Source organism: Dipodomys merriami, unplaced genomic scaffold (assembly GCF_024711535.1).
Source record: "Dipodomys merriami isolate MVZ:Mamm:240054 unplaced genomic scaffold, mDipMer1.0.p SCAF_10, whole genome shotgun sequence".
Lineage (NCBI taxonomy): Eukaryota > Metazoa > Chordata > Mammalia > Rodentia > Heteromyidae > Dipodomys > Dipodomys merriami.
This window is the reverse complement of record NW_027202271.1, coordinates 3,668,939-3,680,041: the sequence shown is the minus strand read 5'-3', so window position 1 is coordinate 3,680,041 and position 11,103 is coordinate 3,668,939. Positions and strand designations below refer to the sequence as shown.

At 46.3% G+C, this 11,103-nt stretch overlaps 1 pseudogene; it reads left to right on the top strand.

Annotated features, from left to right (window-relative positions):
• The first annotated feature begins 1,216 nt into the window (after positions 1 to 1,216).
• On the top strand, positions 1,217 to 3,901 carry LOC138836044 (golgin subfamily A member 2 pseudogene; annotated as a pseudogene).
• Positions 3,902 to 11,103: the final 7,202 nt, after the last annotated feature.

Genomic DNA, 11,103 nt, shown 5'->3' with positions numbered 1-11,103 from the left:
TGTGTGTGTCTGTGTGCACGCACGCTCAAGGATGGTTAGTTTCTTGGAGATCAGAGTCTCACAGGCTTACTTGCCATGGCTGGCTTTGAAGTACAATCCTTAGATCTCAGCCTCCTGATTAGCTAGGATTACATGCATGACTTACCAGGGATTGGATAATCTTAGGAGTTTTGATGCATGAAAGCTTGCTAGTATTTAAATTTAGAGTTGTAAATGAGTATTTTCTTGTCTTTTTTTTCGGATTAATTTTAGAGATTCCAGGGCTTGAACTCAGGGGATTGAACTAACTGGGATTGCTTGCTTGGCAAGAATTCTATCATTGGACATATACTCCCAGCTTCACTTTTTGCTCCTTCACTGGAGGTGGAGTCTCTCTGACTTCTGATTGCCTGGGTTCAAATCTCGGTCTTGCAGATATCTTCTGTTAGCAAACTATGCAGTGTTTCACTGATTTCCAGGAGGCCATCTTAAAAGCCACAAGAAGACATCAAAGGATTAGAACAAGGATGGGGTGAACTCCAGAGAGGCGATTATGGGTGATACAGGATATGAACTCACAGGGAAAGATGAACTTGCCAAATCCAATTAGCCCTAAGGGAGAGATTTCTAAGACAGAAATATTTGGAACCAAGTTGTAAAATGAGGAGAGGGACTCTACAGGGATGCACTGTCCCTGTTGTCCCTTTGTTAGTCACCACCTGAATCCTGGGATGCCACCTCCTGAGCCCTTATCATGATTGTCTATAACACAGGATAATCTGGGACTAGAATTGTGGGATGGAGGTCATGGTCATGTAAAGTTACAAGTAGAGCTGTGCAGGTTCCCAGCTAGAGCTGGTCCCTAACTGTCCCCGATGTGGGTGGGGCTAGATAGGGGGGACTGCAGGTGCAGCTGTTATTGGACCTTGGTTGTTCTGCCTGGATGAGAAGATTCTGGCCAGACCTCCCATTTTGTCATGTTTCTCTGACCAATGGGATATAAGAGTTGAGGCCACGCCCACATTCCATGCTGCCTAGTAGCACTGGGATCCCCTCTATTGGCTCACACCACTACAGCAGTTGAAGGAGGTAGAGGTGGTGAGTGGTGAGTGAGCAAATTGAGCTGATTTTGAAGAAATAGTTGGAGGTAGACATTCGAGTTACTGGTGATAGAACAGAGTTGAGTTTAGGCAGCCTGGGAATGTGGCCCCCCCACCTTCGCCGTCCCAGTGCTGGGATGTCTGAGAAAAAAAGAGAAAAAAAAGTAGCTGCAGGAAGGAAACTTCTGCAACAATACCAGCAGAAGAATGGTCCTGCTAGACCTGCAGAATCCAAGAAGAGGAAAATGAAAGAAGGAGGTAACCCCAAGACAAACACCGCTGGGGACTGTCCTTTACTCAAGGGTGCGGCCCAAGACCACGCAGACCCTGAGCCTCCACCACCCCTGGGCACTGTCACAGCTGCCAGGGTCCAGAGTGTCGCAGGTCCCAATAACACCAAGGACCTGGAGAGACACAACCAACACCTGGTACTTGCCCTGGACTCCAGCACAATACAAAAGCAGCAGCTCTGCATTGAGATCCAAGAGCTGCAGGATCAACAGGGGAAAGACAAGGAGAAGATGGCCTGTGTGCACGAAGCCCTGAAAGCAGAGCTGGAGCAGCACAAGCTGTCGATACAGATGCTGATTAGAGAAAAATCAGAATTACAATCTGCCCTGGCCCACAAGCAGCAAGAGGCCAGTGAAAGAGCACTGGAGAAGGAGGGTCTTACCAGCTGCCTGCAGGCTGCACAGCAGCGAGTAACAGAGCTAGAAACATTGTCTGCAGTCAACACCACGCAGAATGAAACTGAGAACACCAACGTAGAGCTCATGAAAGCCCTGAATCGCGTGAAGCTGCAGCTCCAGGAAAAGACCAGAAGTATTGAAGACCTGGAGGATGAGAACACCGAGCTGCAGGAGAGGCTGGAAGTGCTCCTGACACAGAAGGCCGACATGAAAATGAAAATCCACAAGTTTCAAGAGGAACTAGTGGAGCGGGCAGAGTTAGAAAGCCAACTCAACAACATGAAGGAGTTGGTGGCAAGATTAAAGGAGGAGAGAGACACCTTTGCGGAGGACCTGAGGCTGGAGAGCTGCACGGGGAAGGAGAAAGTCCAGCAGCTGCTAGAGCAGGTGAGCCAGCTGAGAGAGGAGAAAGAGCAAGGGGTGAGGCAGGTATTGGAGCTGGAGAGCAAGCTGGTGGAGCTGAGAGAGCAGCTGTCAGAGCTGCAGCCCCCACAACCTCCTGCAGGGCCAGCTCAGGCTGAGCAGCAGCTGCAGGCCCACACCCTGCAGTTGCAGAAGGAGCTCAAGATCCTGGAGGAGCAACTTCACCTCCAGGTGGAGGAGAACCAGAGCCTCAGTCTCCAGAACCTGGAGCAGCAGCAGCGGCTGTGGATACTGGAAAAGAAGGCTGAGGAATGGGCACAGCATGCCGAGGACCGGTGCAAGATCCTGGAGACAATGGAGAAGGAACAGGAGACCTTGAAACGCACGCTGGTGCACAACCGCCACCTGAAAGAAGAGCTGGCCCAGCTGCAGGATGCCTTGCAGAGGCTGAGCACTGAGAAGGGGGAGCTCGCCAGCATCCTGCACACAGAGCAGCAGGAGAAGACAACCCTGCAGGCGAAGCTGCATGAGCTGGAGGAGGAATTCAAAGAAGGAAAAGATGTGGCTGAGTTCAAGCGCCAAGCAGCTGAGGATCTGCAGGAGCTGCATGACAAGTACCTGGCCCAGGTGCAGGAGCTGAGCGCCACCTGCAAACAGCACAGGGCCACCAGCCAGCAGCTGATGTCAGAGAAGGAGGCCCTGCAGCAGCACCTGCTGAAGCAGAGCCATCTGATGGAGGAGCTGAAGCAGGAGCAGGTGCAGAGCAAGTTGCTGGCGCAGATGGAAAGGGAGAAATTACAGGACACTCTGAAGTGCCTGGAAGCAACAAGACAGGAGAATGCGCAGCTGCGGGCCCAGCTGAGCGCCCTGGCTTTCCCCAGGGAAGATGAAGGCCTGAGCCAAGAAGACGACAAGGGTGAGGAGACGACTCCCCATGATGTGACTGTCCCAGAGGACGTAGACAACCCGCAGAGCATGTGGGATTTTTACATGGACGCACTGTCCATCGCAGAAGGCAGGAAGGTGAGGATGAGCCGGCAGCTGCAGGAACAGCAGGCCCGCTGCGGGTGCCTGAGTCAGCTGGCAGCCCAGTGCCAGAGAAAGCTGGAGAGCCAGGCCACCTTCCCCCAGCGCTGCATCCACAGGCTGTTCGGCAAGAGGAAGCAGGACACACAGGTGCCCAAGAAGCAGCTGCACATCTGCTTCCCCGAAGACCTGGCCGGCAAGGGGCACCCCCAGAGTCACGTGGACGACCTCCACCATCGCTGCAGCCAGCTGACCCAACACCTGACCACCATGGAAGAGACTATCGTGCTGTACAAAGAACAGCTAGAAGTCCTGGAGAAGCTGTGTCAGGAGAAAGAACAGTGTGTGAGCCAGCTGTCCCAGGAGAGGAGGAGGAAGAGGAAGGAGCTGAAGGAGCTGCTGCTGCGCCTTACAGGGGAGAGCACAGAGTGCCAGGACAGGATGCTGGCAGCCGCCCAGGCCCCTGCTGCCGAGGCCCCCTCAGACCTCTCAGTCCCCCTGAAGACGGAGGTCAGGGAGGAGCAGCAAGGCTGTGAAGATGTGCATCTTCAAGAAAATTTGAAGCCTGTCCTTGAAGAGGCTGGGGCGCCTGGGCCCCTGGAGAACCCCACTGCAGAGCCTCCTGTGCCGCTGCTGCCTGCCATCCAGCCCCAGCAAGAGCCCACAGACAGGGGCGAAGAGTCCTGCCTCCCTTTCTTCTATAAGCCACAAGCAGATGATGCATATGATATCATCACCATCTAATGAATGACTGGGGCTCCAGTGCCCAGGCCCAGTATTCAAGCCCCATGTCCCACACACACACACACAAAAAGGAGCTACTCTCCTCCAGAAGATACTATGGGCATGAAAGTTTCAATGTAATGGGGTAACTGTAGGCCAGACAGAGCCGAGGTTGCTAGGAGGTGGCTCATAACTAGAGACATTAAGAATCCATAGGTTCCTGGGAAGAGGCCCAGGTGAGGGTTATTACAAGGAGTCAATCCTTTACAAAGAAAGGTGGGCAGCAATGCCCTCTGTTCATATTACTAGTAATTAATGGAATAATTTAATATATGTTGATTCATAAACTTCATTTTTACATAATATCACATAGGTGATATTAATCATTTCATATTATATGTTGGTACATTGCTGTGCAGTCATTTGCATTTTCAAAATGTACTAAACTGGACCAATAATAAGAAATTTTCTTGAGTATTAAAATGCCACAGTGGGAATATTGAGATTAGACAATCGTCAAAAGTGTAGAAAACAAGAAAAGTTTCTGAATATTGAATTTTTGCTAAAAGAAAAATGACGTTAACAATTGGAGCTATGTGTAATTGCAGAACACTTTCCAAATGGGGTACAGAATTGTAATTCTAAAAGAAGAATACAGCATTATAGAGGATGTATAGAATATCACATATCTGAACTTTTTCAGTGAACTATACTGTAATATGTTCAATATTCTTTCTTGAATAAATAAAATAACATTTATTTCTCTTGTTTTTCTTTTAAATTTAAGATCATTTAAGGTAATTTTTAATGTAAGAAATAAGAAAATTGGGGCTGGGAAGGTGGCTCAGTGGTAGAGCGCTTGCCTTGCATGCTTGAGGCCCTGAGTTCGATTCCTCAGCACCACATGAGCAAAAAGAAAAAAGCAGAAGGGGCGCTGTGGCTCCAGTGGTAGAGCGCTAGCCTTGAGCTGAAGAGCTGAGGGACAGCACGCAGGCTGGACCAACCCCCCCCCAAAAAATAAGAAAATTGAAAGTTATGTGTAGTGAAATGTTGAACTCTACCCAGAAGACCATGTAGACAAAGTCACATAGAGCAAAAAGGGGTTATTGTCAGTGGAGCTGACAAGGCCAAATTTCCCACAAGGGAGGGTACAAAAGGTGCCTGTCTGTCTCCCAGGGGGACCCTTATACAGCCAGGAGGCTAGAGGTGGGAGGTATTCTACATGCCCAGCAGGTACCACCAGTGAGTAGGCAGGGCAGAAGTTAGGTGTGGATGGGGGCATTCCACTGACTTCATTCCCCACTTTGTTGTTGAATAGGTACAGTACCAAGCAGGGAGTATGGGCCAGGGTCTGTTCTTTGAAAGCTACTTCCTGCTGAGAGGGGGCAAGGTAGTCAATAGGAGCTTCAGGCACTGTCCAAGTGGACCAAGGCTGTACTGTTAGACACATGTTACTTGTCCAGAGTAGGGTCCTTTGGGTCCTCAGTGACTGGAGGAAGACTGTCCAATCTTGTTTTATCCACAGAGACAGGTCCAGTTGGTTAGAGGTATATGAAGGTGGATCACGCAGGTGACGTTTGATGTGGCAGAGATGAATCCAGTGTGGATGGCCCTGAACCTGCACTGCTGTGGGAATAAAGTTACTAGAAAAGGTCCTTCCCACTTAGCAGAAAACTTGGTGGAACTTGGTGCTTGTGGCAGGTAAGTTTTTGAAATGTACACTAAGTCCCCAGCATCCCTGAGGGCTCAGAGGACGACAAGGAAGGCGGAGAGCTATATTGGTCAGCATATTTCCAAAGAGAAGTAGGCAGGTGCTGAGGGAGAGAAGACAGCATTGGGGAGGGTAACAGAGAATCCAAAGCCTGAAACGAGGAAGGCAAAGGTAGGTGGCCATACATCACTTCAAAAGCACTTCGTATTAAAGGCTTTTTTGGGTAAAACCTGCAGACGAAAAAGACCCAAGGATGAAAGCCTTAACCAATCTCAGGTTAGAGACAGTTTGGTCAAGAGCTGTTTGAGGGAGTGGTTGGCAGGTTCCCCCTTCCCCAAGGAATGAGGGGGATAGGGAATATGAAAGAGCCAGGAAGTGTTCAAAGACTTAGCCACGTGCTGGCTTATGGAGGAAACGAGTTCCAGGACATGGAACATCTGGAAGGAAGCTGGTAGGCCAAAGAGGGGAATTCTTTCCTGCCAAAGAAGCTGGGACACAAGAGGAGGCTCTCTGGGTGGTGGTGGGAAATGCTCTGTCCATCCTGTAAAGGTGTCTACAAGAACAAGCAGATGCTTGTACCTGTGAACAGTTGGCATAGGGGTAAAAGCAACTTGCCAATCCATTTCTGGATTGATGGGTTGGAAAGGTGGCTGCACATTGGTATTGGGGTTGGCCTTTTGGCATACTTTGCAGGTCTGTGAAAGCTGTGTGACAAACTGTGTTGGGCAGGTTTAGGGGGCTGCTTTGTTGGGAACTCCCTTAAGGCACCTGTAAGGGGGGGCAGGGGTGGAAAAGGTGGTGCACTCTGGCAGGAGTGTGCCACTCAAGATTACATACACATCATGCTAGGATTCCTCCTAGGCTGGACAACAAGCTGCTACTCCATGATGTAGGTGGTGGGACTGGAAGAGAAAGAGTCCCAGCGCCTTTCCATCTGGGATACATCTGTTAGTGAAAAAGAACATGGACACCTAATATGCCTTCTGCCCCTGTCATCTCGCATGAGGGGAGAAGGGAAGCTGGGGCAGAACCTGACCTTGAGTGGGCTCCAGAGTCTGGACCTGGGTAAGGGCGGCCCCAACATTGCTGCAAGATGTCCAACAACCTCCAGGGCACCACCGAGTTGGTCATCTGGCGGCTGGCTCACCGAGGCTGGGTTGGACTCAACTTTGTCCCATCAGGGAATCAGGGGGCCTAACAAGGAAAAGGTGCTGAAGGAGGAGAGCATAGACCTTGGAGGGTGTGCACGGGTGATTGGTGGGTTGAAGAAAGCTGGGGTTGAGAGTGGGAGGAAGTACCACCCCGTAGCGGAAGTTCTTCCTCCTCTGGTGGAAGTCCAGGCTTTTCTGATGGAAGTCCCACCTCCTTTTGCAGAAGTCCCGCCTCAGCAGGAGTAGGAGCTGATAATGTCTTTGCCTAAAATGGCTACAATTTATCTGTAGCATCAAAGGAGGTGTTTGAGCCTATGATGGAGGCCTCATGGCTAGGAGAAGTTGGCCAGCTGAGCATGAGCACCAAAGAAACAATTTAGAACCCAGAAAAGAGAAGGCCTCTAAGTAGCTAGCTGCTTTTAACTCGCCAGAACACTTGCAGAAGTTACATAGGTCCTATATAGCATCGGGATCCAGTGTCCCATGAACAGGTCACATAGCCTGGTGGTCCAGTGAATATTGGGCTGATTATATTAGCATATAAGCTCCCAAGGGTTCATGTCTGATTCAAGCTCTTAGTCTTTTGGTTGTTCAAAAAACAAGCCAAAGGAGACTCTTGAGGATGTTAGACTGTGCCCCTCCCATGGCGAGCAACCTGCAGAGCTGAATCTAGAGTGAGATACCAAGTGTCCTCAGTGTTCCTCTGTTCAGCTAACATGGAGGGAGGAAACAGCAAAAGGGGTGGTCACCTGGAGTTATGGAGTCCCTTGGCCTTCAATCCAGTAGCCTTTGGCCCCTGGAGTGGGGCTTGGAACTTGCACCAAGATTTTTCTCTCTGTAATGGCCCAGTGGTCTTACTGAAGTTGGTTTCTGAGCCCTGGGCTTACAGTACATGGTCACTTACCTGGAGGGTGAGGGCAAATCTGCTGCTGTTGGGTGGGAAAATGTTCAGTCAATAGGAAGCCAACTTGGCAGTCCTGTGGGCTAGCTAAGGACCGGTCAGCTTGTAGGACCTCCCCAAAGCCAGGGAGGGGGACAAATATCCATGGGGGAAACTATCCAAGTCAAGCACCAGTGAAAGGTAGTAAACAGAGAAGACCACATGGACAAAGTCACATAGAGCCAAAAGACGGTTTATTGCCAGTGGAGATGACAAGGCAAAGTCTCCCACGAAGGAGAGAGAAAATGGACCCCTTCAAACAGGAGGTAGAGGTGGGAGGTATTTCACCTGCCTAACAGGTACTACCAGGCCGTAGGCGGAGCTTAGATCGGGTGGGACGTGTTCTGCTGACTTAGAAAACTGACCTAGAAAACTGAGCCTAAGTCAGAGTGATTTGTATTTTCATAAAAACCTAAGATTAAATGAATAGAATTTAACTCCATATTAAATATATGGGCTATTTATGCCAGGACTAACTTAAGTGTTATGCAGAAATTGTACTGGATGTAGGAAGTTAATGCATGCAAGATGGCAGCCAAGCACTCTCATTTTACACAATGTACACTGAGCTGAGGACATTGTATATTTGAGATGCATTTGTGCAGTAGACAAGTCTATTTGGGTTCACTAGTACTCTTCCATCTAACTTGGGAGAGATCTAAAATTAGAATCCATATCAGTGAAGTCAGCCTATATATTACCTAGTCAAAGATTCTAAATTTTACTCCAAGGAAAAAGTTAATATAGATGTACGACAGTTTGTGTAACTATGACCTTAATTGTTGCTGGCTCTTGTATTAGTTAAGTGTATTCATGTGCCTCAAGTGTGTAACATAGCCTTCTAAAGTGCTGAACTTTACACAAGTTTATGCCGCTGGCAATCTCTAATTTAGTGATGTGTATGTGTATTCCTCATTGTAATAGGACCTTGATAGTATGGGTATAAATCTGTAAATCCAAAGTAAATCCTAAATGTCAATAGGAATGACAACACTTTTGTAAATTGCTAAATTTTATCTATGAATATACTAAATTTTTGTCATTACAATTTGGATCCTTTGTAAGACATTTATGATTAAAATCATGGAAAACAATTCTAGCAAGTGCTTTAAAAAACTACTATAAGCTTAGTTTTACAAGGGATAACTTTAAATCTGATGTTCAAAACAGCGAAGAAGATTAATAAAGCTCTTTCTCTTTGACTCAGTGTAGTACATCAGACCCTAAACCTATTGCAACTATAAGCACGTTAACAACAGAATTAAGGCTTTTATAAACTTTGGGCCGTTATCCCAGTGTATACATAGCTCCTTAATTTCTTGGGGTCTGTAGGATATTGCTTTCAAATGGCATAGCACTCTTCTATGCCACATTTTAACTCCAGGGAAACTAATAACCCTTCTGCCACAAAAAAATTAAGCTTGAGACTTTGAAATTACTACAGGAAAGTGTAGGAGAAACACTAGGAGTGATTGTCACAGAAAGAAACTTGTTGAATAGAATTGAAGAGGCTCAGCAAATAGGAAAGGGAATTGACAAATTGGATTGCATCAAGCTAAAAGGCTCTGCACAGCTAAGAATAGAGTCACTATGCTAAAGACTTTGTATGTAGGGTTCCTTCAAGAAAAGCTATATTAACCTACCATATTGGAAATACTGTTTGGCTTACGGGATGTTTTGTTACTAATATCTCTGACTTCTCTTTTAGTTAAAAGAATAACTGATATTTTCTGATCCTGATTACATTCTGACCCTCATAGTGGCAGCTTTTCAAATGAATTTCCTGCCCACTCTATTTCTAGTGCCACCTCCTCAATTAGGTAAGGAAGTGACTTTTGGTTCCCCTTTGTTTTTCTACTTCTCCCAATTCAAACCATATTATACAAAAATACATTATTTCTGAAACTCCAAAAAAGCTAAAAGAAATGCCGGAGAAGATTTATTAAAATCCAAGTATTTGTTCCCCGTCCTGAGACATGAAGTACTTTTACTTGAGACTCTTTTACAACACCTTCTATTTTCTGGTGTCAATTTAATCATGTTCTTAATTACATTCTACACAGGACCATGGCCTACTGTGATAACATTCAAGTCTACCATTCATGGAAAATCAGCTCCTTAGATGCTAAAACCTTAACCATTTTTCCCTAGACACTGGAAAACAGGAAGTAGGAAATTCTGCATTTCAAGGGGTACATCAATGACACGATAATTCTACAACTAATGGAAAGTTTTTGAAGTCTGAAATTTAGTGTATATTGGAAATGTCTTACATGTGTGTGTGTACTAAGACTTGAGCTCAGGGCCTGGGTGCTCCTTAGCATTTTTGCTCAAGGCCAGCAATCTATCTCTAGAGCTGCAGCTCCATTTCTCTTTCTGCTGGTTAATTGCAGATGATACTCTCAAAAACATTCCTGCCCAGGCTAGCTTAGACTCATGATCCTCATCTCTTAGCCTTCTAAATAGGTAGTATTGCAATTTTGTATCACTTGCACCCAATAAGTCTGATTAGTTTGTCAGTTGGCACTAGGACTATCCCTTAGCTTCTTCACCCAAAGCTGATTGGTACTCTACCACATTGTCTTTTTGATGATTAATTGGAGATTAGATTCTCATGGGCTTTCTTGACTTGCTTGGTATTGAATGATGATCCTCAGATCTCAGTCTCCTGAGTTGCTAGGATTACACATGTTAGCCACCAACACCTAGCTCAAGCCTGACTTTTATAATCAAAATTCAAAGAGAAATGTGAATGCTGTTCAGGAAGGTCTCATTGGCAGATATACAGACACTAATTGCTGAAGCTTAGTCTTTAGTTTCAAGATTATGCTTTAGTCACTAAATGACATTGAGACTTCTATATTGCTGCTTTTCTAAATGCTAAAATAGCATTTATTTATTTATTTATTTATTCATGTATTTATTTTTGTCGTTCCTGGTGCTTGAACTCAGGGCCTGAGTGCTATCCTTGAGCTCTTTTGCCCAAGGCTAGTGCTCTACCCCTTTGAGCCACCGCATCACTTACAGTTTTCAAGTGGTTATAGGAGATAAGGGTCTCATGGGGACTTTTCTTTCCATGCTGGTTTTGAAGCAAGATCCTCATGTCTCAGCTTCCTGAGTAGCTAGGGTTACAGCCAAAGCAGAAGGCAGAGGAATCTGAGGTCAAACTGGCAACATAGTAAGACTTTGTATTAAAAACAGCCAGAACAAAAGATGACTATCAAATGAAGTGTGGTCCAAAGTATAAAGGAGCATACTTTTAGTCTTGAAGTACAAGTTGAAATTTGAATTTTAAATGTAATGCCTGTAGTGACAACAAATGAACTATCTATAGAATGTGTACAAAAGGAAATGTGATGGGAATTTAACTGTTCTATGATTTAAAACACATTAAACACAAAAGAAGATTGTTATGCAAGGA